General features: G+C 43.3%; 1 long non-coding RNA gene across 1 annotated transcript in view; it reads right to left on the bottom strand.

Annotated features, from left to right (window-relative positions):
* Window positions 1–6,942: 6,942 nt before the first annotated feature.
* LOC138287766 (uncharacterized) overlaps window positions 6,943–26,251 on the bottom strand; it is a 94,845-nt gene continuing 75,536 nt past the window's right edge. Inside the window, exon 3 of the long non-coding RNA XR_011202272.1 lies at window positions 6,943–14,831. This is a non-coding gene — a long non-coding RNA (uncharacterized lncRNA). The remainder of the gene's footprint in view (window positions 14,832–26,251) is intronic.

Genomic DNA, 26,251 nt, shown 5'->3' on the forward strand with positions numbered 1-26,251 from the left:
CGCATTCCCTCCACACCAGGAGTGTAGCTTTGGAGAGCTGTGGTTGCATTGAACCCCACATAAATTTACACATACAGGTATCTACCTTCCTGAGCGTTGGCAGGGGCACCAACAGCGTTAACATCCCAAGGACGTTTGTATATTGTGGTAAAGTAACCACACGAACGGCCTGTACTTTCCCCCAAAGGGAGAGGCCCAGTTGGGACCATTTTGCAAAGTTTTGTTGGGTGCGAACTAACAATGGCTCCAGATTATCCTGTACCATCTGCTCCAGGCCCCTGTAGAGAAGAATTCCTAGGTATTTGAGTTGTGATTGTTTCCACAAGATGGGGAATGCTGTTATAGCTGCGCTTTTGGTCACCAGGGATAGGGGTAGGGCTTCACTTTTGTCCCAGTTGATTTTATAACCCAATATTGCTTCAAATTCCGTCAGGATAGCATGTACTGCTGGGAGGGAGTGAATGAGGACAGTGAGCTGTAAGATGTCATCAGCATATAGGTATATCACAGAGCGGCCTCCCGGGACAGTGATGCCGGTAATCGATGGGGATATGTGCATAACCGCTGCTAATTGTTCAACAGACAAAAGAAATAGCAGTGGGGACAGAGGACAGCCCTGCCTCGTCCCTCGGTTAACTATGAACACATCGGAGAGGAATCCCCTGCAATTTACCTGCGCTGTGGGTGAGTCATACAGCCACCAATACTTTTTTAATAAAGCTGTCCCCTAATCCGAAGCATCTCAAAGTTTTGAAGAGATACCACCATTCTCATTCTATTCTATCGAAGGCTTTCTCTGCATCAAGGGAGAGAGCCTATGCCTCTTCCCTTGAATCCCTAGTAGTCGAGAGTATGAAGATGGTTTGTTGACAATCGCACTGGTACGAATTCTACCTGAGTGTGATGAATAAGGGACGGGATGACCTTTTTGAGACGGGTCGCCAAGATACTATCCAGTATCTTGACATCTCCATTGAGAAGGGAAATGGGACGCTAGCTGCCACATAGTAAGGGGTCGTTCTCTTGCTTTGGCAGGACCACTATGGATGCCCAATTGGAGAGAGGGTTCAAAGAGCCTGTCCGTTCAGTGCCCTGGAATGCTTCATATAAGGAGTCCACCGTTTCCGGTCCTGTCCATTTGTAAAACTCCACCGAAAAACCATCCTCCCCGGGAGCTTTGTGGTAGGGTAGATTGGAAATGGCCTGCAAAACCTCTTCATTGATAATCTCTCATTCTAACAGAGCCCTGCCCTCTCCTGTGAGATTGGGTATGCAAGCCTCATCAAAGAGCGCCACTAGGCCGTCATGATCCATTGCCGTTTCATGTGCGTATTTTCACCCTGCTCATAATGCCTGGCTTTCATCCTTTGTAGTGGATATTCTGCATGAGAGGTTTAGAGGGCATTAAGCTCCATTTGTGCCTTTTCGAGGGGACAGCACGTGGCCGCGGTGGGGTTCATGGTGTATTCATGTGTACGCTTTACTATCATGTCCTCTAGTTCCTGTCTACGGGAGCGTCTCTGGGTGTTAGCAAGGGTAGCATCTCTAATAAGTTGTCCTCTGATCGTTGCCTTCGCCGCAGCCCATAAAACCTGAGGGGAGGAGACTGAGCCTTTGTTGTCAGTTAGATAGGTAGAGATGTGGGCACGAAGTTGGTTCTTGCCCTGTGGTGTACGATATCGTGATACATTCAGGCGCCATGATTTGCGGCCTGGTGAAACAAGACCTAATTCTAGTGTTAGGAGCACCGAGGCATGGTCTGATAGTGCGGCTTCCAGAATCCGGGAATCCCAAACCATGGGAATCAATTTATGGAAGGTAATGAAATAGTCCAGCTGAGACTGCATTCCGTGGACCAGAGAGATAAAGGTGTATTCTCAGTCAAGCGAATGAGAGAGGCTCCAGTGGTCCACTAGTCCATGGTCCGCCATCATATCCCCCCATAGGGCTCTGTCTGCATTGTTACCAATATCTAATCTGCTGGTGCGATCTAGAATCATGTCTTGAGCCAAGTTCCAATCCCCACCCAGAAAGTAGTGAGAGCCCCCGATCTCAGTCAGGAGACAATTAAAATGTAAAAGGAATGGCTGTTTAGAACCAGTGGGGGCATAAACAGATCCTATGCAGAGTTTATGATCCTGAGTTTGGGGAGAATGTATCTACCCTCAGGATGGGTCCATGATTTGAGCATTTTGAATTGTAAAGAACGACACAGGAGGATCACCACCCCGCACTGGCGCACTAAATCGGAGCCTCCCGAGGTGGACGGTGGATGCTGCTATAGAGTACGCAGACCACCCATTCCCGATGCAGTTTTTAGGATTCTGAGGAGGACAGGTGTGTTTCTTGCAATAGGGCAACATCTGCATCTTTGGATTGCAAGTAAGATAGGACTATTTTCCTTTTGATATAGTAAGGCCATGAATGTTCCATGATATTATCGTTAGTGGGAGGGCAGCCCCCATATCTGGAATTGACACTTGGGTCTGCGGGGATAAAACTGGCACTACCGGATCTATGAGCTGAGGAGGGGCAATTCGGGCTGGCTGAAGGGGTGTGCAAGGCAGAGAGAGCGGGTAGGGGGCAGGACGGGGGAGGGAGGGCGGTGCTCGCGGTTGTACTCAGGAGCGTAGGACCTAACAAAAGAGAAGGATGAGAGAGGAGAGGGAAAGTGGAGAGAGGGAGGGAAGAGGAGACAAAGCGAAAAGAAGAGAGAATAAGAGAAAGGAGAAATGAGAAATGGACAAAGCTCAAAAGGGATGAAGAGAAGACACTTCAGATCTGTGACTGGATCAAGAGGTACAGCGTATGTGAGACTAATGTCTGTAAACCGTGGGTCTAACCCTGTAAAATCCGCGGGTGGGAGGAGTCAGGTTTGCTACCTCACAAGGGAAATCGCGGGCCCGCCAACAACCCAGGGCCCCGAGAGTGCAACAGCCATGCCTTTGCCCTCTATGCCGTGGTTCTGGTAATGTGTGCTGCCAAATGTGCCACAAATATCGAGGCGTAGACTTGTCTGCAATCGAGGGCAGTGTCAGAATCTAGTCCTAACGTGGGGTTAGATCAAATTGAGCCCACGTCTGCTCTCCCTTTTGCCGGCCACTGTCCTTTTCTTCGTCCCAGGCTTGGCGGCAGCCACCTATGAGGCCTCACCCCTGGCCCCCACTGTATACTGCTGTGATGTTGTATGCGCTGTAATCAATCCCACGGATGCTGCCTTCGTTGTAGGCCGCGACTTCCACCCACATCCTTAAGGTCTCGGTATTCACACATGGGGCCTTTGCCGCGGGGCACCCTTGTATGACTTCAGGTCAGTGCAGTCTTCTTTAGCGAGCCTGCGGTTACTGTTCCACGCGATACAGGCCACGTGCTTCACCGATGTCCCTGAAGAAGGGGCAGCAGCACGTGGGACCCCTCCTCCAGGTCTGTGCTGTGTGCTGCCAGGGCTCTGTGTTCCTCGTAGCTTAATATATGATGTGTGAGACCACGGTCACCACCTCGTTAGGGACTGCGGTCTCCTACATCCACTTGTGTGATGCAGCGTTCTTGCTCAGGACCCTCCTGGTGAGCCCCACTGTTCGTCGCCGAAGACTCACCCACCTCCCTCGAGATCTCACCTGGCCGCGGAGCTCAATGCTTAGGCAGCCACCATTCTCGTGTCCAGACCACGCCCCCCCACTTTTCTAAAGATATGAAATAACCCTACCCAGTGACCCTTTGAAAAAACAGGTCTACAGTGCAGCACAAACGAGGCATGGAGACGTTTGCCTACACTTGGATAAGTGAATGACCTTTAATTTTTTACAAACGCTATTCAGTACCTTGCATATACACTCTCTACTCTTTTGCCCTTTTGGATATTGTAATAGTAATATTATTTTTACAGCAAGGTTAGATACCTGGTTGACACTTTGTAGATGTAGGCATCAATCACACTGTGTTCCAATTGATAATAGTACAGCCTTTGCTCCCTGTTCTTTTCTGTTGCAGTGAATTCTTGTTTACATCAATCAAAGGATTTAATGGTGCTCTTTACAAAGAGATTACATTATGTACACAGCCATCTTGATTGCATCATTCGCGTGCAAAAGATGCTCAGTGATAATCACTAGCACAACATATAAAGCGAGAAGTTGCTAATCCACAATGCCCAGGTTTAGAAAATTGAGTTACTGGTTGAGTGGGGTGATACCCTACTCAAGCAAAAACCACAATTATTGTCAGAGTGAAACACAAGCAAACCCCAAACTAGCCTGTGCTTAGACCTCTTGTAGTTTGCCACAAAAGCAGGCAGACTTAATTTAGAGGCAATTTGTAAAATATTTATGCAGCACATAAACAGTAATAAAGTAAAAACACCAGACCAGAAAAATCCCACACCACTTTATAAAAATAGAGTACATTTTAACAAATGATTAAACACAAAAATGACAAAAATCCAATCTGTAGTACCTGAGATATGCACATGTAAAGGTTTAGGAAAAAATAGTGCTTAAAAGTACAAAGGACCAACTGGGGTTATCTGATTGCACCGGACAAGGACAAAGTCACAAGTACAGGCCGACTGTGATGGAGGGCTGGCGAGATACAAGGACCAAGTTAGGCCTGCTGAACAAAGGATCTTAAATCCTGGTTGCAGAGTATTACCATTTCTGGCGGAAAAGAATGTCACACAGCGGCGGTTTCAGGAAACTGTGAGGCTGCGATGTGAGGCCTTCCATCTACGATACATTGCACAGGAGCAGTTCTGAGGAGCTGCGGGGCTGTTATGCGAGGTCCTACGCCAAATATGTATCCTGCAGTGGTGGTTCCAATGATCTGTGGGGTGCGATGTGAAGTCCTGCATCAAAGAAGCATTTTGTAGTGGCACTTCCAATGTACAGCTATGAAGTGATGCGTTGAGCTACGTCAGTCCTGGTAGGACCATAGTTGGACTGGCAGAGTACCTTCACACCCACTTCCAAAGGTCCCGGACTGGAGTGACACTACACAGGGGGCAGGACTCACAGCAGGCAGAGTCCAGGTGCAGAGTTCAAGCTGGTTGGAGCCTTTTTCTGTCCCTGAGGCTCTGATCAGGATGCCAGCCAACTAACACTTGGAGTCACTCTACTGGTCCTAGGTTCAATATCCAGGTCCATTCCTTCTCATTCTGGCAGCAAGGCAGCAGAGTAGCATGGAAGCAGAGTAACACTCCTTCTTGCAGCCGAGCAGCACAGCAGTGCTTCTTCTGAGTCTTCCATAGGCCCAGCAGTGCACTAAAGAGTTGGGTCTGAGGGTCCACTAAATATACCTTGTGCCAACTCTTAAAGTAAGAGAAGCTTCTAGAGCCCTTCCCCTGCAGAAGTGTATGGAATTTCCTGCCTCCCTGCCCTGGCCCCAGCTTGCCTGGGGACACAAAACAATGTGCTGTAGCAAAGCATCTGTGATGTGCAAGTGTGGCAGGTGACAGTTCCTCCACCGCATCCTGCCAAAGATAGCCCATCCTGTCAAGACATATTCCCCCTTTCCTTCACTGCCAACTTCCAACTATGCCTAGTCATGTGACCTGGGATACAGGCTCCAGCAACCAAATGGGTTGGACAAGAAAATGCCAGCTTTCGAGAAGTGGTGTTTTCACAATTATGACTTAAAATCCAGCTTTACCTTTAAAGAGCATTTTAAATTACAATTCATTAGAGACCAAAATCAACATCCCTACCTGCTCCCAATTGAAAGCTAGCACATATTTAATGTAATAAGGTATCCCAGTGTTATCATATGAGAGAGGCAGGCCTTGCAGTGGTAAAAAACGGATATAAGAGTTGTTCACTACCAGGACATGCAAGAGTCAAAATGACAGGTTCAACTTTTTAATTACACTGCACCCTGCCCTACGGGGCATTAGGGCCTACCCCAGGAGTGACTTATATGTACTAAAAATGAAGGTTAAGGCCTGGTAAAAGATTTATATTTCCAAGTCAAAACTGCAGTTTAACACTGCACACACAAGCTGCAATGGCAGGCCTGAGACATATTTAAAAGGCTATTTAAGTGGGTGACCCACTTAAGTTATAATAAGTGCTGCAGACCCACTTAGGGTGATAAATGCAAAAAGAGCAGATGATGGACGGAATGCTGAATAATGTCAAACATTCCTCCAGTCACATATCTGGGCCTAAATCTATTGTTTCTTTGCTCGTCAAGCCATTCCATTTTGGACCCAGCCTTATGCAAATCAGTCTTGACCCTTCTCCCCATGAGAACAGTCTCGCCCGAACAGCCAGGTCCTCCCATAGACCAGAAACTAGCATCATGGGACCGCTTTCAGGGTATCACCCCTCATCAACTAGGATAGAGGTTGTCCTTCCCCTCTTTTCTTCCTACTGTTACAATACCAATACAATTGTGTTCTGTATCTATTATATGTCCATTTATACTCTTATGAGAACCACAGTGCTTCAGAAAATATTGTTATAGCCCGTGTTCTTCTTAGGTAGGGCTGCCTTTCTTGTGTTGTAGAAAATAGTGAAATTATAAAGCATACAATTTCCCACTGCACCAGTACTAAAAAGCCCTTTTTATGTGATAGAAGTCCACGGCTCATCCTGGATGCGTAAAGAATGCACACCAGAAGCCCTACCCTACCTACAATGTTTTGGGTTTGAGGCAACCCAACTTCTGGGATGAGCCCATAGAATCCATGTGTTTCAAAACTTCTCAAGTTCACTACAAATGTACACTGTAATCACTAGGGTGACTCTGGTCATCACTTAATCTTATATTATAAATAATAGTAAATGATTTATATGTGCTTAACACCACTAGTCCTGCAATTGCTGACACTTCTGCTGATGTTTTTGGGTGGGACTAGGTTTGTATTACATGGGATTCATATTTCAGGTCCACAAATCCTGTGCATTGTTTATGCTTCAATTGATTAGAAAAGCACATTGCTTACCTGTCATACTGAAAGAATGACAAAAACTTTACATGCAATAAATAAATAAATAAGTGGATTTTAGTGGTCAAATTATATGTATTCATCCTCATAAGCAAACAGTGCCCTTGCTCCATTGTAAGTCTTTGCAGAGTTCATAATTTCACAGCTGTTCCACTGAAGGAAGGCCCTTTTTTTAAAGAGTCAGTGTTTTTTCACTTCTCAACCAACTCACGCAAAAACTCCAGACCATCCAAAACACCAAAGCCAGACTCATCCTAGACACCCACCTCTCTCTCCCTGGCATGAATCCTGCGCATCCCCAGAAGCAAGACAAGACAGGAGGGTGAGCATTCTCTTTTATCGCCAACAAAAACTGAAACAAACTTCGGCATATATATGACAACTATATTGGGACCAACTAGTTATTACAGGTTTCACACTTCAACAATGATATGGCATCTTTACTCCAATCATTACAGTGCTTTCTGATTGGGAAAGCAGAAGCTATATCACAAGAAGGAACTGCCCTCAACATCTAGGAGAACTGCTCAGCTGGTAATAAAATCAGTCCGTTGGCAGCATCAGAAGAATATTTATATACATGGTTCCATGACATAGCAACATATCGTAGGCTTTGTCGAAACCATATTTCTCTGGGCAAACCTCACAACAAATAAATCCTCACCATCAGCAGTGCAATTACCCCTTTTTTGGTATGTCATAAACGTTATTTCTTTAAGTCTTTTGGCCAGTAGTGGCACAACGTGCATCTCTTGTTGCTAGGGCACATAGCCTAACTCAGAATGACAGTTCTACCTCAAGTACTGTTTCAGCCCTTTCCAATCTTCACGTCCTGCAAACCTTTAGGAGGTCTCCAAGGGCTCTGTTTCTAATTCACTGGGAGAGAGAAGATAAAGAATGGACTGAGGCAAAGTTTCCTACTTGTAGTGTCATGGCTTGACACAACTGCTTGCCCCCAATCCCACCGACCTCTAGTCCAGAGAATTATTTACCACTGGTGTTACAGGAGCCATGCCAACCATGATTGTGGATAGAACATGTGTTCCCCAGTTGTGACCCCACACCCATCACCTGCAGTCAATTCTGTCCCCATACAGGCACCACAAACGCAGTAACAATATGTACAGTCTGAGTGGCAGGCAGCAGTGAGAATCGAGGACCTGCTGCAGGATTAGAAGGTCCCTGGACTTGATAACCTACTGCACTATTTCAGGATGCCAGGATTCTGGGAGCTACTCAGGAGTTGAGGATCTTGCAGTCTATCAAAGCTACACCCAGGGCATGGCCAGGCACTTGGCATTCCATCTTGTTGATTAGAGGAAGCCTCTGTTTGGGCTGGGCTCTCCACCATGAGTATTTCTCTGCTCGGATTCTGCTGTTCACCTGAGTTTTTGGCTCTCCAGCTGAGACGATCATCAAGCCAGATGCTGAGTTCATCTTCTCAGATATTTTCTGCTTGTGGGATATTTCAGTTCTTCTTCTGCAGCGTTACTCCATATAGTTTCATTTTAATTTTGGAACTCATCAAAGAATTTCCTTGAAAATCTGTAGCCTTCTTGAGCACTGTCCTCAGATGCCCCCAGCTAGTTATTAGCTAAGAGTCAGATTTATTGATTTGGAATTCTGTTGAAATCATGAACTGCCCCTTGCATCTATGTTCTGGAACTTGGCCTGCCCCTTTAAGTTGTGATGTACGAAGTGTCTATTGGGCCTGTGCAGACTCAATTACAAATCCTGAGTGAATTTTTGTTTCTGTTTGGTGCATCATGTTGTGGAGCTTTAATAACTGTGAATTAGACATCAGAACAGGACCATTCCCTTGACAATTTTCTTTGCTCTAGCAATATAAAGGTACAGTGTCATTGATACATTGAGACTTTACTGTAATGCTCTTCTTGCTAATGTGATTTTTGGATATTTTTCCATTTGTGTACAGTGTTATCATTCTTGTAAAAATCCATGTAAAAGAAACATCTTTATGCCATTGGAACTGATGTAAGAGGAGACAGTAACAATAAATGACTGTTTTGTTTAGTATAAAAGAGTTGTCATCAATACTCTTGGTTACTTCTGAGACACTGCAGAACACCTGAGAGAGCCTCCATTTGATGACACAAAAAGGTGTGGTTATTACCCATCAACATCTCTTGTGTGCCTTCTTCATTATCCCTGTACCTTTGACCCCATTTGATCTCAGTATCAAGCAGGGTCTTAGACGTGTTCAGAACTGTCAATGGGGAAGGAGACTGGTGGGTTCCACACCTTCCTGAAGCAACATACAGGTCTAGAGGTTGGTGGTAACTTGGGTCTGACACCTAGGACTGGAAGACTGAGCATCATGGTTTTCATTTCCTCTTGTAGGGTCACTCAGCTGAGGTATATATGGGAATTGTCAAGTGAGGAAACAGTGTGCTATTGTGCCTCCAGGACCAAAGTCCAACAGGGAGGTCACTTGAGGAATACCTTTAGGTCAACAGGTGTGATTGGCTTAGATCACATTCAATTATCAGTGATTTTCACCACAATTTGGGATGAAATTTAATAACAAGAAATGTTTGACAAGTTACCTATCTGTCTTCACCCTGCTTTTTGGAACCTTTGATTTTCAGCGTAGGGTTAACAGGATGAAAGTTATAAGATTGCTATAACATATGACAATAATGTAATAGCTTTTCTGTATTCATTTTGCTGTTTATGTTATCAAAAATGTAGACATTGCCTCCATTTCTTTAGTGTTGGACACTATAATGCTTTAGAATCTAACATTTATTAACCGATTCTTTGTTTAATACATGCTCCTGTGGAATATATACAAAGATACAAACTCAGGGATTCTGATAAATCCCAGAACTCACTAAGCACTACCAAGGTGGAAATATATCACTTTATGGCTAACTTTCACGTAGCAGGGATCTGGTGGTGCGTGTGTTGTGGCATTCACAAACTGTTTTAGCAGCGGAAGTGCATTGTAACCGCTTTTCATTTTTCTTTGACTTTTAAAATTTTTCCATCCAAACGGCACCTATTTTTCACATGTGGAATAATATTTTCCTCCTGATGAGGAGAAATACAGTCTCGATACGTGTTTTGCAAATGGCTATCTGTATATATGAGAATATTAGTAATTGGTTACCTATTCTATGATTCATTTGAATTTTGGGGGGGGATCTTTTTTAATTGGATGCTTTTGGAAGAGTAATATTTTTAACTCGAACGAAAACAGTTTTTGTTTCTAGTTTAGAAACACATTTATTTTGTTTTACATGATCTTCACTACATAAATACTCTTTCTTGGACAACTGATATGAGATGCTGAATTAGTGGACTCTGTTTTAAGTTGGGTTAGAGATTTGCTCTCCCCATCAGCTGTGAAACCCTTGGCAGCGTGCAGTACATTTTGTTGTTACCACATATGCTATTTGCTCGATCTGCGACCAGAAATTCATCTGTTAATGCACACTTTGAGTTGGAGTCCCATTTTTGTGTGATGTTCCATCTAGTCTGTTTTCTTAAACCATGGTTATTGCTATTTGTATGATTGAGAATTGAGCAGAGAAGGCGTCCTTCAGATTTTAGCCTCGACCACATTATATACAATTTGGGGAAAAAAGATCAAAGTAATGTTTCACTATTATGGTTGATTTCATAGTAAAAAATAACAAATACACGTTGCTTTCGTTTTTAAATGGGATTTGTTTGAGGCACAATTTATTTTCTAAATCCAGTGTATTCCATCTTTCCCAGTTCCACAAATCGCAGTGTGGTAATGGCTGAAGCAATATATGTTTGATCAGTACCTTATTTCACAAGCAGCAAAAAAAGGTTGCTTATTTTTTTGAGAGGTCAACTTATATGCACTATGGCATTAGGAATTCACGGTTAAAAAAAAAACTCAGCGAGGATCAGTCTCTCCTGTGAAGGTTCTAACTTTGTCGCAAGCAGTACTACTGAAAGTCAGTTGGACTACGTGGTAGTAAGGGGCATATTTGTACTTTTTGATGCAAAACTGCACTGATGCAGTTTTGCATCAAAAAGTTTAGCACCAGCTTGTCCCATTCCTGAGAGCCAGCCGTGCGCCATATTTATGGAATGTCCCAAGCCGGAGCAAAGGGTGGGCTAGTGTAAAAAAAAAAAATGACATTAGCCGGTTGGGGGTGGCGGTATGGCAGAGGGGGGTTTTGCACCAAAAAATGACGTTAGACTGGTTAGAGGCAAAAAATGCCTCTAACCAGCCTAGTGTTATTTTCTGATGCAAAGCCATCCATACCACATGACTCCTGTCTTAAAAGAGACAGGAGTCATGCCCACCACCCCAGTGGCCAGCACCGGGGACTAGTGTCCCCTGGGCATGGCCATTTCACCCTCTGCCATGCAGGGGGCCCCAAGTTTGGCCCCTGATGGCACTTTAATTAAAAAAAATAAAAATACTTACCCTATTTACCTGGGATGGGGTCCCCCATCCTCCAGTGTCCCTCTGGTGTGGGTGGGGGTATTCCTGGGGCTTGAGGAGGGCACTTGTGGACCCATTCTATAATGTTTAACCATGGAAATAGGTCCACAGGTCCGCTAATGCCTGATGCAAGCTTTGCACCACTATTTAGCCCCTCTTCCCACCTGTGTGTAATTTTAGCACGGGGGATAAAAATGGGGCTATGGGTTAGCACCATTTTTTTTAGATAGAAACGCCTACCTTGCATCTCATTGACGCAAGGTAGGTTCACGCATCTAAAAAATGGAGCAAACTCCAATATTTTGACATTAGACCCGTCTAACATCAAAATATAAATATGGAGTTAGTATTGCGCTGAATTTGCGTAAAAAACAATTATGCAAATTCGGCGCAAATGGAGTATAAATATGCCCCTGGGTTTGCTGCCCTTACAGTGAGTGGCAGCAGCGCGATGCGTACTCTGGTGTATTTTATGCCGTCTGAGGTTAGACTCAAGATAGAGATAGAGCCTAATTGTTGTTTGTTGTTTCTTGATGTGCACTGTGTAAAGGTGATGATTGGCTGACTTTGCAGCAAGGGTTTTCCAGCAATTTGTTCATGTATTAGGAGGGTGTGAGGAAGTCTGATGCATACAAGTTCAGGTATGTAATTGATATCGTATGTGGGCGTGCTTTACTAAGCATTGTTCTGCAGAATCAGTGACACTTGAATCTAGAGCTCTTGCAGACGGGATACATTAGGGTTTTGCATATTCATTGGCACTGTAGAACGGGTCCCCTTCTAGTCCGCAGATTATTTGTTTTAGACCTGCAGTTGCATGTAACATATTGTGTACAGGTGTCATCGGCAGTACTTAAGCCATTATGGGGGTTATTCCAACTTTGGAGGAGGTGGTAATCCGTCCCAAATGTGACGGATTTACCACCAGCCGTATTACGAGTTCCATAGGATATAATGGACTCGTAATACGGCTGGTGGTATATCCGTCACTTTACCGTCACTTTTGGGACGGATTACCACTTCCTCCAAAGTTGGAATAACCCCCTATGTGTGCTTTAAAAACATCAGCATCTTCTCCTGCATTTGTCCTGTGCTGGAGCAAATATGCTAATTAGAAAATTATTAATGAATGTTTATGTGTTTAACCAATGAAAAACTCATAGAAAATAATGTGCACGCTTGAAAATGTGCCCACGGTCAGCCACTTATACGTGATTGTACTAATATAACTGAAATTGTGTGAAATAATGAAAATGTATAAGAATAATGTAGTAATATGTCATATTAAAGTGTATAACCTATGTTTTATATTAATTTGTAGAGTTAACTTAGCAGTGGATAAGGCCTAGCCTTTTTCCAGGCCTCACAAGAAGGGCTGAAACACTAACGCTCTGTAGAGAAGCAAATGCATGGTTTGACCCTGAACTACCCGATGTTAAAGTTGCTTAGCTAGAATGTTCCGCAGTGTACCGGCGGACAGGAGATGATGAAGACAATTTGATACAATTTGATACAATTATGTGTAGAGTAGGCTAAATGTACTTTCCCAGGTCTTGAACAATGGAAGCACCGACTGAAGAGGAACATGCAACATTTTCGATACTTGAAGAGCTGGATGATGAGGACATCGTATAGTGGACCAATCCGCGTCTTGTGAAAGGACTGATATTAAAATTTATAGATTTGGTAAATTAATGTTATAGGTTAAAGTCATATCTGCGGAAAGACTGACCAATTGGGAATTAGGGGGAATGGAATGGGAGACCCTAATAAAAAGTTGTGGCAAGGGGCTAAAACTTCAGATGAGAGGGGAGAATTGGTGACGTTTTCAGACGCTGTTCGAGATTCTGTTGTTGGGCTCATACTCTTGAAAGCCTGATGCGATTCTGATCTATTGATGACCTGAAGACAAAGACTGACTTTGTTGCTGATCCATTCTGTGGATAGGTAGCTATGGAAATGTGACTGACTAACTTGTGCCTTTTCTTCTAGGTACCAACTGTGCTGTTTTATACATTTTCACTTAGAAAGATGTTTTCCAAATTCATGCTTTCCTAAATTGTTTTGCATGAAGCCCCACATGCTAATGCTAACTTTCGTTAGGTAGGCTTCCTGGGGTGATGTTGACAGTGACAAATAACTGACAAACTAATTGCTGAACTCTGCTATTGATGCTGTGTATTCATTTACTGACTTATGTTAAAGCATTTGAGCATATGTTTCTTAAATTTGATTAGATTATGTTATTGAGGTTCATTAATGAACTAAGACTGAGATGAATGAATAAAGATGATCTAACTCAGTGACTTAGTATTGTAACCAAATAGGGAAATAAAAGTTGTTAAACAATTTTATGAGTTGTGGTTATTTATGAATATATGGTTTTAGTCATTCTCATTAAAATGGTGTTATTTGTTTTTGCTAGTTATTAATGCCATTGATCACCACATGATTAGGATATTCCATGCGATCCAAAAGGTTCATTGACCTATACGCGTCCTCTCGTAAGTTTACTTACTAAGGAACAGGCGCGTTAGCACCTCCATTCAGTTATCTCACAATGCATCTTTATTAAAGGGAATAAGTACCAACCCAGACACGTGACTTCTATATAACCACATCCTGAGTGTGCTATTACAAGGTTATTGTGGCAATACTGGAGACGTTTTCTTACATCTAACCCCCTCTCATTCTAATAAATTATCTCATATTGTTAGCTGACCCCAAAGTGTTGATATGTAATGTTATGTTTCTCGCAGTAGTTTAGCGCTAATGACTATTTCAGCGACATTATAGCTCATTCTCTACTTGTCATAAAAGCTTTTCTGTGCTTTTTGAATCATATATGGCCGTACATACGTGGATCTGCCCATCATATAAAGGTGATAATGTTTACTCTTATTGTTGTGGTGTACTAGATTGATATAAAGCATGTCAAGGCCCTCACGAGTGATTTGCCGTGCTCTATAAATGTTTGATTGATTGACTGAGATGAAGGGTGTGCGGTGGTCATTGTCACCTTTTGGATGAAGAGGCATTATGGCAGACGCCTGTGTGGAAGGTTGTAGTTCTGCACTTGGACTAAGGCTACTTATAGTGTCCTAGATTATCTTCTTTGATCCTGCATTTCCGCTCATTAACTAGTGTTGGTTTTCAGGTTTCAGAGAGAAAGCAGCGCAGCTGTACTCATAAAATAATGCTGTGCTGGAGAGGCAGATCCTCTGCTCTACCATCAGTGCAGTTTCAATTGATTTTCTTGCTAATTAAAATAAGGCTAACTATTTTGCCAGGAACTACGCACTTAATTCCTGAGAATTTCTCATCCATGCGAGCGTTGGTAGGTCAAACCGATGGCAGTGATTGCAGAGTGTCAGAGATGGGCTCAAAGCTTCTTTGAGTGGATTTCTTGCTATTACTGTACCATCACTCTGGGCGGCGGCTCTGGAAGAGTCAAAACATTGCAAATTAAGCACTACTTATAAAACTTACATTCCCAAGGCATAGCAGCACATCTGATGAATGCTTATCTGTGGATTTAGTACAGAGAATTCAGTATGATGCCTGTGAACTCCTCATGCTGATAACCTCACCCAATGCACGGCTTTTACTTGGAATGTCAATGTTTCCCCCCTACTCCCTCTGAGTCCTCTATGTTTTTTTATCAGTGCCTGAGAATTTACCTCAAGATCCCCTGGTCTTGCGAGGCTTTCCCTTTTGCACACACGCAATAACTTTTTAGAGTTTCCCCGCAGCATGCCGACTGTTGCTGGCAGTGTTGGCACAAATATTGGCCTGCTCCCAACTTCACTTCCTGGTTGGCTCATATACATCCATTGGCCACCTTCCTGTCTGCCAGTTCAAATGAACTTTTATACCTTGTTCCACTTGGTTGAACCCTTGTGCTCATCCTATTTGTTTCTTTTCCGGTCTGCTGCAATGAATATGCCATGGTGCAACGCTGGCAGGGATATATTGTGCAGGGAAATCTATGGGCGCTGGAGCTTGCCCCCTTCCATTATGAATCAAGATATATTTTTGACAAGATCAACATTTTCTCACATGCTAAGTTCAGTCAAACATCAGGCTGTCTCTAGCTGGGGTGAAGAGGTACTTTCTCACTCATATGTATTTTTAAGTAAGTATATATTGATCACCAAATCCTTGAACCAGTTACGAAAGCAGTATGAGCTCTTTCTAAACACAAGCACATTTAAAGGGGGAAGGAGTATCATGTGACTATATTTGTTTAAAACTTTTAGCAATTCAAAAGGCTAGGCCTTGGGGTATACTTTGAAAAATGTGTTAGGAATTCTAATATGAAAATGATTGCTGAGAGAAAACAAATGTTTGAGTCCACCCAGGCCCAATATAGAATTATAATGTAAGCAAATGTGCAAAAACTGACAATTGTGATTCTTACTATGGTCAGCATATTTCAATTTTACAGTAGTCATACATTTTCTATTTAAGAACTTGAATTGCTTACGTTTATGTGTAGAATTTGTTCACATTTATTTAACTTCTTGGTAAAATTGAAACCCTATTGTGTTTTCAATGGGATGATCCTTGCGACTTCTCTGTTTAAATTTGACAGGGACACATTCACATTTTTATAAATAATAGACATTGTATATTTACTTATTTTCAAACCTCAGATCAGGCAAAAAACTGTGTATGTGAAGATAGAAGGAGCTAATTGTGGATTTTCAGGCTTTCCATGGCATATAATCAGCGATGCCTTTAATATTTATTGTGTTTGGCCATGAAGTGTTTGGGTATACAATCATGAATCGTTACTTTTATCATTAGATATGCTCTGTTGATCCACACCTAGGTTTACACTCAAGAGATATCAACACATATGTTACATAAATACAGGGCCTGATTTACAATATATGGGATAAAGTATCCCCTGCTGTACATTATAAAGATATTGCAAGACACAGAGGATTTCCATAACTACAAAGAGGAACGAAGCTGAAGGCCAACTTCCTTTATACGGGTTTGGAACTCTGAGGTGACTTGCAATATCCTTATTATGTACACCTCTGGGTACTTTATCTCATATAATACATAGTCAAACCATAGCCTTTCCCGCAAACCACTTAAAACATTGATACGTAGCTCTTAAATATGAAAGAGTAAGCATGTTTGCAAACATGAAGTATAAAAGAGATATTGGAAACAAATAAATACACGTTTTCTTTTTTAAACAAATAAAAGCTGCAGTAGCCCTGAATGTGTAGAAACAGGCAGAAAGATTGTAGCTTTTCTCTATCTCAGAAGTGCAAAAAATAAACATGTGCTCTCTGCTTGTCATTGTAAGCTAGAAATATAGAGCAGAGGAAAGAAAATCAAGGTTCTGTTTTCATTCCTTTAAACGGCCTTCAATTACGCTCCCTTGGCCTGACAGGCCTTTCACATTGGCTGCTGGTTCTGGTAGCAGGCATTGTGATATCAGAACACAACTGTAATAACTTATAATAGTCGAGTTTGACGTTTCTTGTTTATAATCAGTGACTGGGTGTATCACAATTATAAAGAAATTAAAGACTTGCATTTATATGGGGATTACAGAACCCTATGAGTTATAGTGCAGGTACGTACATATGTGGAGCATTTTGCTTCTCACAGATGTGCAAGTGCATTTCAAAAGTGACATTGCTATAACTCAGTTTAGAGATGGTAATGTAAGCCTCTGCCCCAAAGTGGATGGCTTGCACAGGTCTGCAATTCAGGCAGAGGATTGTCCCCTGTCTGTACTGTATCTTCCTGTCCCAGGACAGTACTTCATTAGAGAAGAGAAATATAGCAGGCACTCATCTGTGCACATATTTCTGTGACGGAGGGATACACACAACACGGAGGGATACACACCACCTTCCCATTGAATACTTACACATGCCAGTTTGTGTCAAATGAGTGTACACAAAGTTGTTTGTGCAAGCGCAGTAAATGTTGGACAGGACAAATTTGTTTTGTTAATTTGAGCTTCTCCTCAAGCAGATTGAGGAAAAAGGTTTTGTGAATTGGACCCAGAGTGTACAGTTCACACAAATAATGTGTGCAACTGAGTGAAGAAATGAATATAGCTTTTTCAAAACCCTTCACAGTGGACACAGACCAATTGGCAAAAAATTGGTTGTGTGCCCTTCTGCCTACTGCGCATAATGTTACCCTGGTATGCCTTGGTTTAGTAATGAGGATCATTCCTGGCACCGTAAGTGTGCTAAAAGCAAACCCAATCTGAAGACACTGACACCTGTTAAAGGTTAGAGCAGGTTAGGGCTTAGATACTTGTGAGAAATTGGCTATATGGTTGAGGAGAGTGAATCATACTCAAGAAACAGCCACAATCCTTGTCATGGTGAACTACAAAAAGTCACTAATTTAGTCTGTGTTTAACCCTCTGATAGACTGGCACAAAAGCAGTCAGCCTTAATCTAAAGGCAATGTGTAAGGATGTATGCAGCACTCAAACAGCGATAAAGTGACAACATAAGAAAAATCCAACACAAATTTGGAAAAATAACGTTTTAATAAATTATATGACACCAAAGCAACAAAAGCTCAAACAGTAGAACCAGATGTATGAGGTTTTAAACCTTAAAGTGTAAAATAGCCCCAAAAAGATCAAAGCGCCTACCCGAACGTTATGGCCAACTGTGATGGAGCACGGGTCGGATGCACAAAGTAGATAGGGCTTTGCCCCGCTTAACTTTAGACTTAGAAGAAATTTTGAAGAAAAATGTCTGAGACAGTAAAGTTCAGCAGGGCAAGGAGGCTGGGGTTGTCCAAGAAGGAGGCGTCACCATCAGGGAGCCACTGGACAAAGTTGCAGTGAAGACTTCTATGTTCAAACATACTCACTTTAATAGAAGTAAAAAAACTCTAGTGGGATGGAGCTGCAGGCTGTAGCCAACCAGTGCTCCACGAGGCTGCATATCCGTGGTGCGAGGAGCCGCTGAACATAATTTGCTGCTGCAGAGAAGAACCTAGCGGTAACTGACACAAATCCAGGCTGACTGGCAATGCACCTTAGGTAGATCAGTAAGCAGGTAGGTGGAAAACTGCAGTAATATAGAACCATCTACTCTCTGTTCTTTGAGCACTTTTTGGGACAAAACCATCCAAGTCCCAGGGTTTGGATTGGGGATATCTGGGTACCCTTAGCACCATTTCCAAGAATTCAGGACTGGAGGAGCACTTCTTGGCGGATCAGGAATCACTCAGCCTGGGTCTAAGTGCAGTTCATGATGTTTGGACCCTTTTCTGTTCCCAAGACTTTCATCAGGAGGCCAGTAAGATAGCCATTGGTGCCAATTTGGAATTCTTGGGTTGAAGCAGAAGAGCAGGTCTCGTGCTGCACAGGGCCTCTGTGGGTTGAGGGCAGGCTTTGGGAATAAGGCCAGCTCTCCTGGTGCAGCAGGGCAGTCCTCTGAAGTACACAGCAGGCCACAGGCAGCAGGGTGGTCCTCTGAAAGTCCTTCTGCAGGTCCAGAAGTAAAAGGAAGAGTGGGTCTGACAGCTCTATTTTTATACCTGATGCCCCCTTTGAAAGGGAAGAACTTCCTCCTAACAGACGTGTCTGGAATTCCCTGCCTTCCTGCCCTGGTCCCAATCTGTCTGCAGGCACAATAGGCTAGTGTGAAGTTCTTTGTGTGTGAGGTGAGGCAGTGTCTCTGAGGTGCAAGTAGGGCTGTGCACAGCTCCTCATCCCATCCTGCCTCCAACAGCCCATCCTGCTAACATCCAGTCTCTCTATTGTGTCGCAGATAAGGGGTAATACACAAAGGGGAACTTCCAACTACACCTAGTCATGTGACCCAGGAAACAAGCTGCTGCCACCAAATGATTAGGGCAGGAAAATGCCAAATTTCTAAAAGTGCCATTTTCAGAATTGTATCTTAAAATCTGACTTTACCGCTTAAAAAGATCTTAAATTACAATTCACTAGCCACCAAACATGACTTCTCTACCTACTTCCAAACAAAGGTTATTACTTTTTAATTGTAATAAGGTAACCCAATGTTATCCTACGGGAGAGGTAGGCCACACAATAGTGAAAATCAAATGTTTTGTTTTTCACTACGGGGACATGTAAAACTTAAAAGTACACATCTAACTTTTTAAATACAATGCAGCCTGTCCTATAGGCTATTAAAGGCCTACCATTGAGGTGACTTATATGTATTGAAAAGGGAGTTTTAGGCTTGGCAAAAGGTTTATGTTGCCAAGTTCAATTGGCAGTTTAAAACTGCACACAGGTTGCCATGACAGACCTGAGACATGTTTTACAGGGACTACAATAAGTGCTGGCAGCCCACAAGTAGCACTTAATTTACTAGCCCTTGGTATTTGGTATTCCACTTTACTAGGGACTTATACATAAATTAAATATGCCAATAAGGTATAAGCCAAATTTACCATGTTTTAGGGAGAGAGCACAAGCACTTCAGCACATGTTAGAAGCGATAAAGTGCACAGATTCCTAAGACCAACAAAAACAAATTCAGCAAAACAGGAGGGAAGAAGGCAAAACGTTTTGGGGTGACCAAGCAAAGAGGGCCAAATGCAGTAAAGTGAGTGAAAATCACAGAATAATGATGGCTCTCCGTGGGTCTACAAGATGGCATTCTGTTTGCATTTCCATGCAGTGAGGTAAGATAGCTTTAGTTTCCTTGAGTGTTTAATTTTATCCCACAGTGCACACTGAATACGTTGTCAGGGGTAACATCTCAGATAGTTTTGAATGGAGAATAAATGCAAAGGCATCACTATGAATTGTGTGCACAGAAAACTATTCTGGATATGTCAGAGAATATAATATTTTGCACTCTTTTAATACAGGTATAGAACAGGTTTGGGTGGATAACCATATCATAACTAAACTATGTGAGGAGGATATTGGCACTACTTTACGTGGACCACTTACGATTCAGACACAAAACTGAGCATCTTGATCTTCCCTACAAATACAGAAAACCAACAAACGTCAGCATTGTCATAGCAGAACCGATTTAGGCCTGAGAATCCCCATTTGTAAAGTTAAACATTGGCGTATTAGAGCTTTCTCCTATCTCAAGTTACCCCCATCTCACTGCAAGTCAAAGGAGAAAAGTAATTCCCAAGATTTTGTTTTGTTGTGAAAACCTCCCTGTTTCCCAGTTCCAAATGTTGGCGTATGTTCCTGCTGCGGTGTTGAAAGTCCAGGGAGGGGGATAAGGGAGAGATAGAGCCATTTTTACTTTGTATCATAAGAGTAATGTTCTCCATACACCCTTAAAGATTTACTTTTTGAGTGCCCTAGCACTCAGATATTTTTTCAGATTTCTTTCTATCAACTGCAGACATATAATTATGAGAAGACACGAAACGATGACTACCAGGTAACCATTAAGTACACACATTGTTAGTGTTTATAACTGTTATCCAGAAGTTGAAATCCACAAAAACTAGGGCTTTCCTGTCACATGGATAGGTTATTCCAACTGTTGAAAAAATCACTGAACAGTAACAAAATAAGAAAGCAATTCCTCATACAAAAGTTTGTACATTTAAAAAGGCAAATATTTTACAAGAAAGAACGATGTGTTTGAGACATATTTGTGGCTATTTGATATTTGCCCAAGAAATGTGTTATGAAGGAGTTGTCATGTTCCTTGGTTTCAGATGCGGGCAAAGCATTGACACTCCTTTCCACTGAGTCCACCTCTACTGGCCGCTTTAAACTAGCTTTCATTCAAAGGAAAGTGTGCGAAGTGGCTTTGCACAAGAGAGGAAAAGGTGGCAGGTGCGTGTTTTGTAAAAACACCAGGTTAGTTCCACATACATTTACAGCAGGTGAATTAAGAATTGCCAAACCCTAAACAAGTGCGTGCGAGCCTTAGACCCCAGGCGTGGAACAAGCTGAGCCATCTGTGCGGCTGCAAAACACCCAAGATTCAAAGCGAAGCTTCTTTTTCTTCGGACAGGCCCTGGTGACCTAGAAAACTATGAATAAGCACAGGTGCTCTAAATGTTTCGAAACAAAAAACATTCCTCTAGACTTCCATACACCCCCACTGGGTCCCCTCCTTTCACTCTTAGCGCCACGAAGCAGCCTGTGAGCAGCAGGCAGCACAGAAGCTCAAAGGACATCACGAGGCATATAACAAATGTAAAGTAAATGGAATGTTTTACCATATTTTGTGAATTACTGTAACACCATTCTGATTTCTGCACGCCTCTCTTACCCTCCTCGCCTTACAACCCCGATGAAAAAAAATAACAAAATAAAACCAGTGCCTCTATTTGTGGGGATGTCCTGTGGTATGTAAAAACATGACATTAATATTCGTTTTTTAACCATGAACTTTGATTTACAACTGCAGAGTGAGGAGATGGGCGTGGTTACTGCTAACACTTACCATTGTGCATTTTCTAGAAATCATCCCAAGAATGTTTCTGCCTCCAAGTTTTATTTTTAGACTCTCAAAGAATGTACGTAGAATCTAGGCGTTGGCTTGGGTCATACATGTCAGCAGTTACAGGCCTGGTTGTGGCCTAGCTGCACCAGTACAAGATGAAGTTTTGAGCATACTTTTTACGAATAACATAAAAGTGAAGGGACGGTCCCACAGCACATAGAGATGGGGTTTTATTCCGAAACCTGAGCCACTGCGCTGTAGAACTCACTATATTGTGAAAACAGACCTCATTTATATAGCGTCAGAGAAACAAGCAACGCAGGAACTACTCACACTCACGTTTTGTGTGCTAGAAACCTCATCATCGGTTGTTCCCTAAAGTTTCCAAGTTCTGATGGCCGATACGCTCAAAATGAATAAAATACTACATTTATCTCCACTCAGAGGTATTTACCACTTAATGGAAGTCGATTTACTCTCCTTGTGAAGTCACAAAAGTAATCCTCGTAACGCCTGGAAACCTGCAACAGTCATTGATCTATAATTGACTCCTGAAATCCTTTTGTTAATTCTATTAATGCTGCAAAAATGGACATGCATAATTTTTGTGTGGAAACCGGAAGCAAGCTCAAATGCGCCTTTTTTCTCTCCAGTGGTAAAAGATGTTTTTTTTGCTGCAGAGAAGCCGATTCGGTTAAATACCCTTCCCACTCTTATCAAGAATACATTTACGAGGTTTGTTGTTTTTGCACTCATTTTGCACTAGGGAATAAGGCTATTTGTGTATGTGAATTTGCTTACACGCAACTAACTTTTAAGACTCGAGCCCATAGAGCATGCCATTAACATTACTATTTAAGGATATCATAAATGATCTGTTTTTATAATTGTTGCTTCAATTGCTTACTCTAATGGTGGTTTGTTACATATTCCCGTAGAACAAGTGGAAGAACATGATGATCCACTGAGTTCTCTCTTAACTACAGACATTTCCTAAGACATTCAATACTTATTGCAATACTGATGATTGTTAAAGAATTTCAAAGGGCAAAACAATACTGCAAATTAATGTGAAAAGACTCACTTTTTCTGTTAAATTTTCAAACCAATGATATATTGCAAATGTCCTTTGCGTCTCATTTGGAAAAATACATCTCCTAAAAATATGTTTCTGAAACTTGTGTGACAAGTGCACACTTTATAAAACAATCATTGGCAAAGCCAATAGGTTTAGTCTATACAAGAGCTTATGGCTTTGGTAATTTGCTTTGCCATGTTGTACACCACCGTGGCTGATGTTCAGCATAGCCAAAAGTTAGTGGCGTGGAGTGTCAGAGTGGAGTGGAGGAGTAGAGTGTCACAGAGTGGATTTGTTTGAATGTTGCAAAGTGGAGTAGAAGGAGTACAGTGTTGTAGAGTTGAGTAGAGGGGAGTAGAGTTCAGTGGTAGAGAGTGTAGTAGAGTGAAGTAGGGTGGAAGAGGGTTGAGTGGGCTTTAGTGGATTGAGGAAGTGAGGTGGGTTGAATTGGAGTAGAGTGGGGTGGATTGATGTGGGTTAGATTGGATTGAAGTGGATTTGAGTGGGGTGGATTAGATTGGAATGGGTGGGTGGTTTAGATTGGAGTGGTAGGGATGGGGTGGGGGATTGGAATGGAGTGGGGTAGAGTAGGGTGGATTATACTGGGACTGGAGAGGGATGGATTAGATTGGACTGGAGTGGATGGATTGGACTGAAGTGGAGTGGAATGGATTGGAGTGGAGTGGACTGGATTGGAATGGGTAGGAGGGGTGGAAAGTATTTAGGTGGGCTGGATGGATTGGAGTGGGGCGGTCTAGATGAATTGAAATGGGGTGAACTGAACTGGGTTGGGTGGGAATAGATTGGTTTGGGACAGAGTGGGTGGATATAAATAGAGTATGGTGGATTAGAGTGAGTGGGGTGGATTGGAGTGAGGTGGATTGGAAAGGGGTGAATTGGATTGAAGTGTGGTGGGCTGCAGTCGGATGGATTGGTTTGCAGTGGGGTGGGGAGGATTGGAGTGGGATGCATTGCATTGAGGTGGGGTGGGTGGATTGGAGGGAGGTAGGGGTGGGTGGGTTAGATTGAAGTGGGGTGGACCAAACTGGGATGGGGTGGGGAGGATTGGATTGGGACAGAGTGGGTGGATTTGAGTAGAGTATGGTGGATTGGAGTGAGTGGGTGGATTAGAGTGAGGTGGATTAAAATGGGGTGAATTGGATTGACGTGTGGTGGGCTGCAGTGAGATGGACTGGATTGCAGTGAGGTGAGGTGGATTGGAGAGGTGGATTGGAGTGGGATACATTGCATTGAGGTGGGTTGGGTGGATTGGAGTGAGGTGGGGTGGGTGGATTGGATTGGAGTGGGGTGGAATGATCTGGGATGGGGTGGGGTGGATTGGATTGGGGTGGATTGGGTTGGAGTGTGGTGGGCTGCAGTGGGATGAATTGGAGTGGGGTGGATTGGATTGACTGCGGTGGATTAGATTGGCATGGGGTGACTTAGATTGGTGTGGAGTGGATTGATTGGAAAGGGGTGTACTGGATTGAAGTGGGATAGATTAAGGTGGTTTGGAGTGCAGTGGTTTGGACTGGAGTAGGGTGCTTTACTGTGGACTGGATTGGACTGGAGTGGTGTGGATTAAAGTGGCTGGTAGTGGAGTGGGGTGCATTGGGGTGAGGTCGATTGGGTAGTGGCAGACGTGATTGGAGTGGGGTGGATTGGATTGGAGTAGGGTGGGTTGGATTGGAGTGGGATGGAATGGATTGGAGTGAGGTGGAGTGGGATGGATTGGAGTGGGCTGTTTTAGAGTGGGGTGATTTGGAATGGAGTGAGTTGGATTGGACTGGGGTGGATGGATTGGGGTTGGGTAGCATGGATTGGAATGGGATGAGATGTATTGTATTGGAGTGGGGTAGATTAGACTGGGCTAGATTGGGGTGGATTGGATTGGTGTGGAGTGAACTGGATTGTAGTGCGGTGGACTGTGGTTGATTGGTGTGGGGTGGGGCAGATTGTTGTGGATCGGAGTGTGGCAGGTTGTTTTGGATTGAAGTGAGGCAGATTGGAGTGGAGCAGATTGTTTTAGATTAGAGTGGGGCAGATTGTTTTAGATTGGAGTGTGGCAGATTGTTCTGGATTGAAATGGGACAGATTGGAGTGGGCAGCTTGTTTTGGATTGGAGTGGGGCAGACTGGAGTAGGGCAGATTGGAGTGGCACAGATTGTTTTGGATTGGAGGGGGCAGATTGGGACACCCGTGGGGTGGGGTCGAGTGGGACAGGTTGTTTTGGACTGAAGTGGGGAAAATGGAAATGGGGTGGATTGGGTTGGGGCAGATTGTTTTAGATTAAAGTGGGGCAGCTTGGAATGAGATAGACTGAAGTAGGACAAATTGTTTTGGATTGGAGTGGGGCAGATTGTTTTGGACTGCTGTGGGGCAGATTGTTTTGGACTGGAGTGCAGTAGATTGCCATGGGGCAGATTGTTTTGGATTGGGGCAGACTGCAGTGAGGCAGATTGTTTTGGATTGGAGCGGGGCAGATTGTTTTGGATTGGAATGGGGCACATTGCAGTGGGTTAATTGGGAGTGGGGCATATTGTTTTGAATTGGAGTGTGGCGTATTGTTGTGATTGTAGTGGGGCATATTGTAGCGGGCCAGATTGATTTGGATTCTAGTGGGGCAGATTGTTTTGGAGTGGTACAGATTGTTTTTATTAGAGTGGGGCAAGATGGAGTGGGGCAAATTAGATTGGCATGGGCTGAGAGGACTGGAGTAGGGGTGGATTGGAGTGAGTGGGGTGGATTGGAGTGAGGTGGATTAAAATGGGGTGAATTGGATTGAGGTGTGGTGAGGTGCAGTGGGATGGCTTGGAGTGGGGTGGGGTGGATTGGATTGGACTGCGGTGGATTAGATTGGTATGGGGTGACTTAGATTGGTGTGGGGTGGATTGATTGGAGAGGGGTGGACTGGATTGAAGTGGGGTAGATAAAGGTAGTTTGGAGTGCGGTGGATTGGGCTGGAGTAGGGTGGTTTAATGTGGACTGGATTGGTGGGGTAGCGTGGATTGGAATGGGATGAGATGTATTGTATTGAAGTGGGGTAGATTAGACTGGGCTAGATTGGGGTGGATTGGATTGGTGTGGAGTAAACTGGATTGTAGTGGGGTGGACTGTGGTGGATCGGAGTGGGGTGGGGCAGATTGTTGTGGATTGGAGTGGGGCAGGTTGTTTTGGATTGAAGTGAGGCAGATTGTTTTGGATTGGAGTGGGGCAGATTGTTTTAGATTGGAGTGTGGCAGGTTAGAATAGGGCAGATTGTTTTGGATTGTAGTTGGGCAGCTTGTTCTGGATTAAAATGGGACAGATTGGAGTGGGCAGATTGTTTTGGATTGGAGTGGGGCAGACTGGAGTAGGGCAGATTGGAGTGGGAC

The sequence above is a fragment of the Pleurodeles waltl genome, chromosome 4_1 (assembly GCF_031143425.1).
Source record: "Pleurodeles waltl isolate 20211129_DDA chromosome 4_1, aPleWal1.hap1.20221129, whole genome shotgun sequence".
NCBI classification, from domain to species: domain Eukaryota; kingdom Metazoa; phylum Chordata; class Amphibia; order Caudata; family Salamandridae; genus Pleurodeles; species Pleurodeles waltl.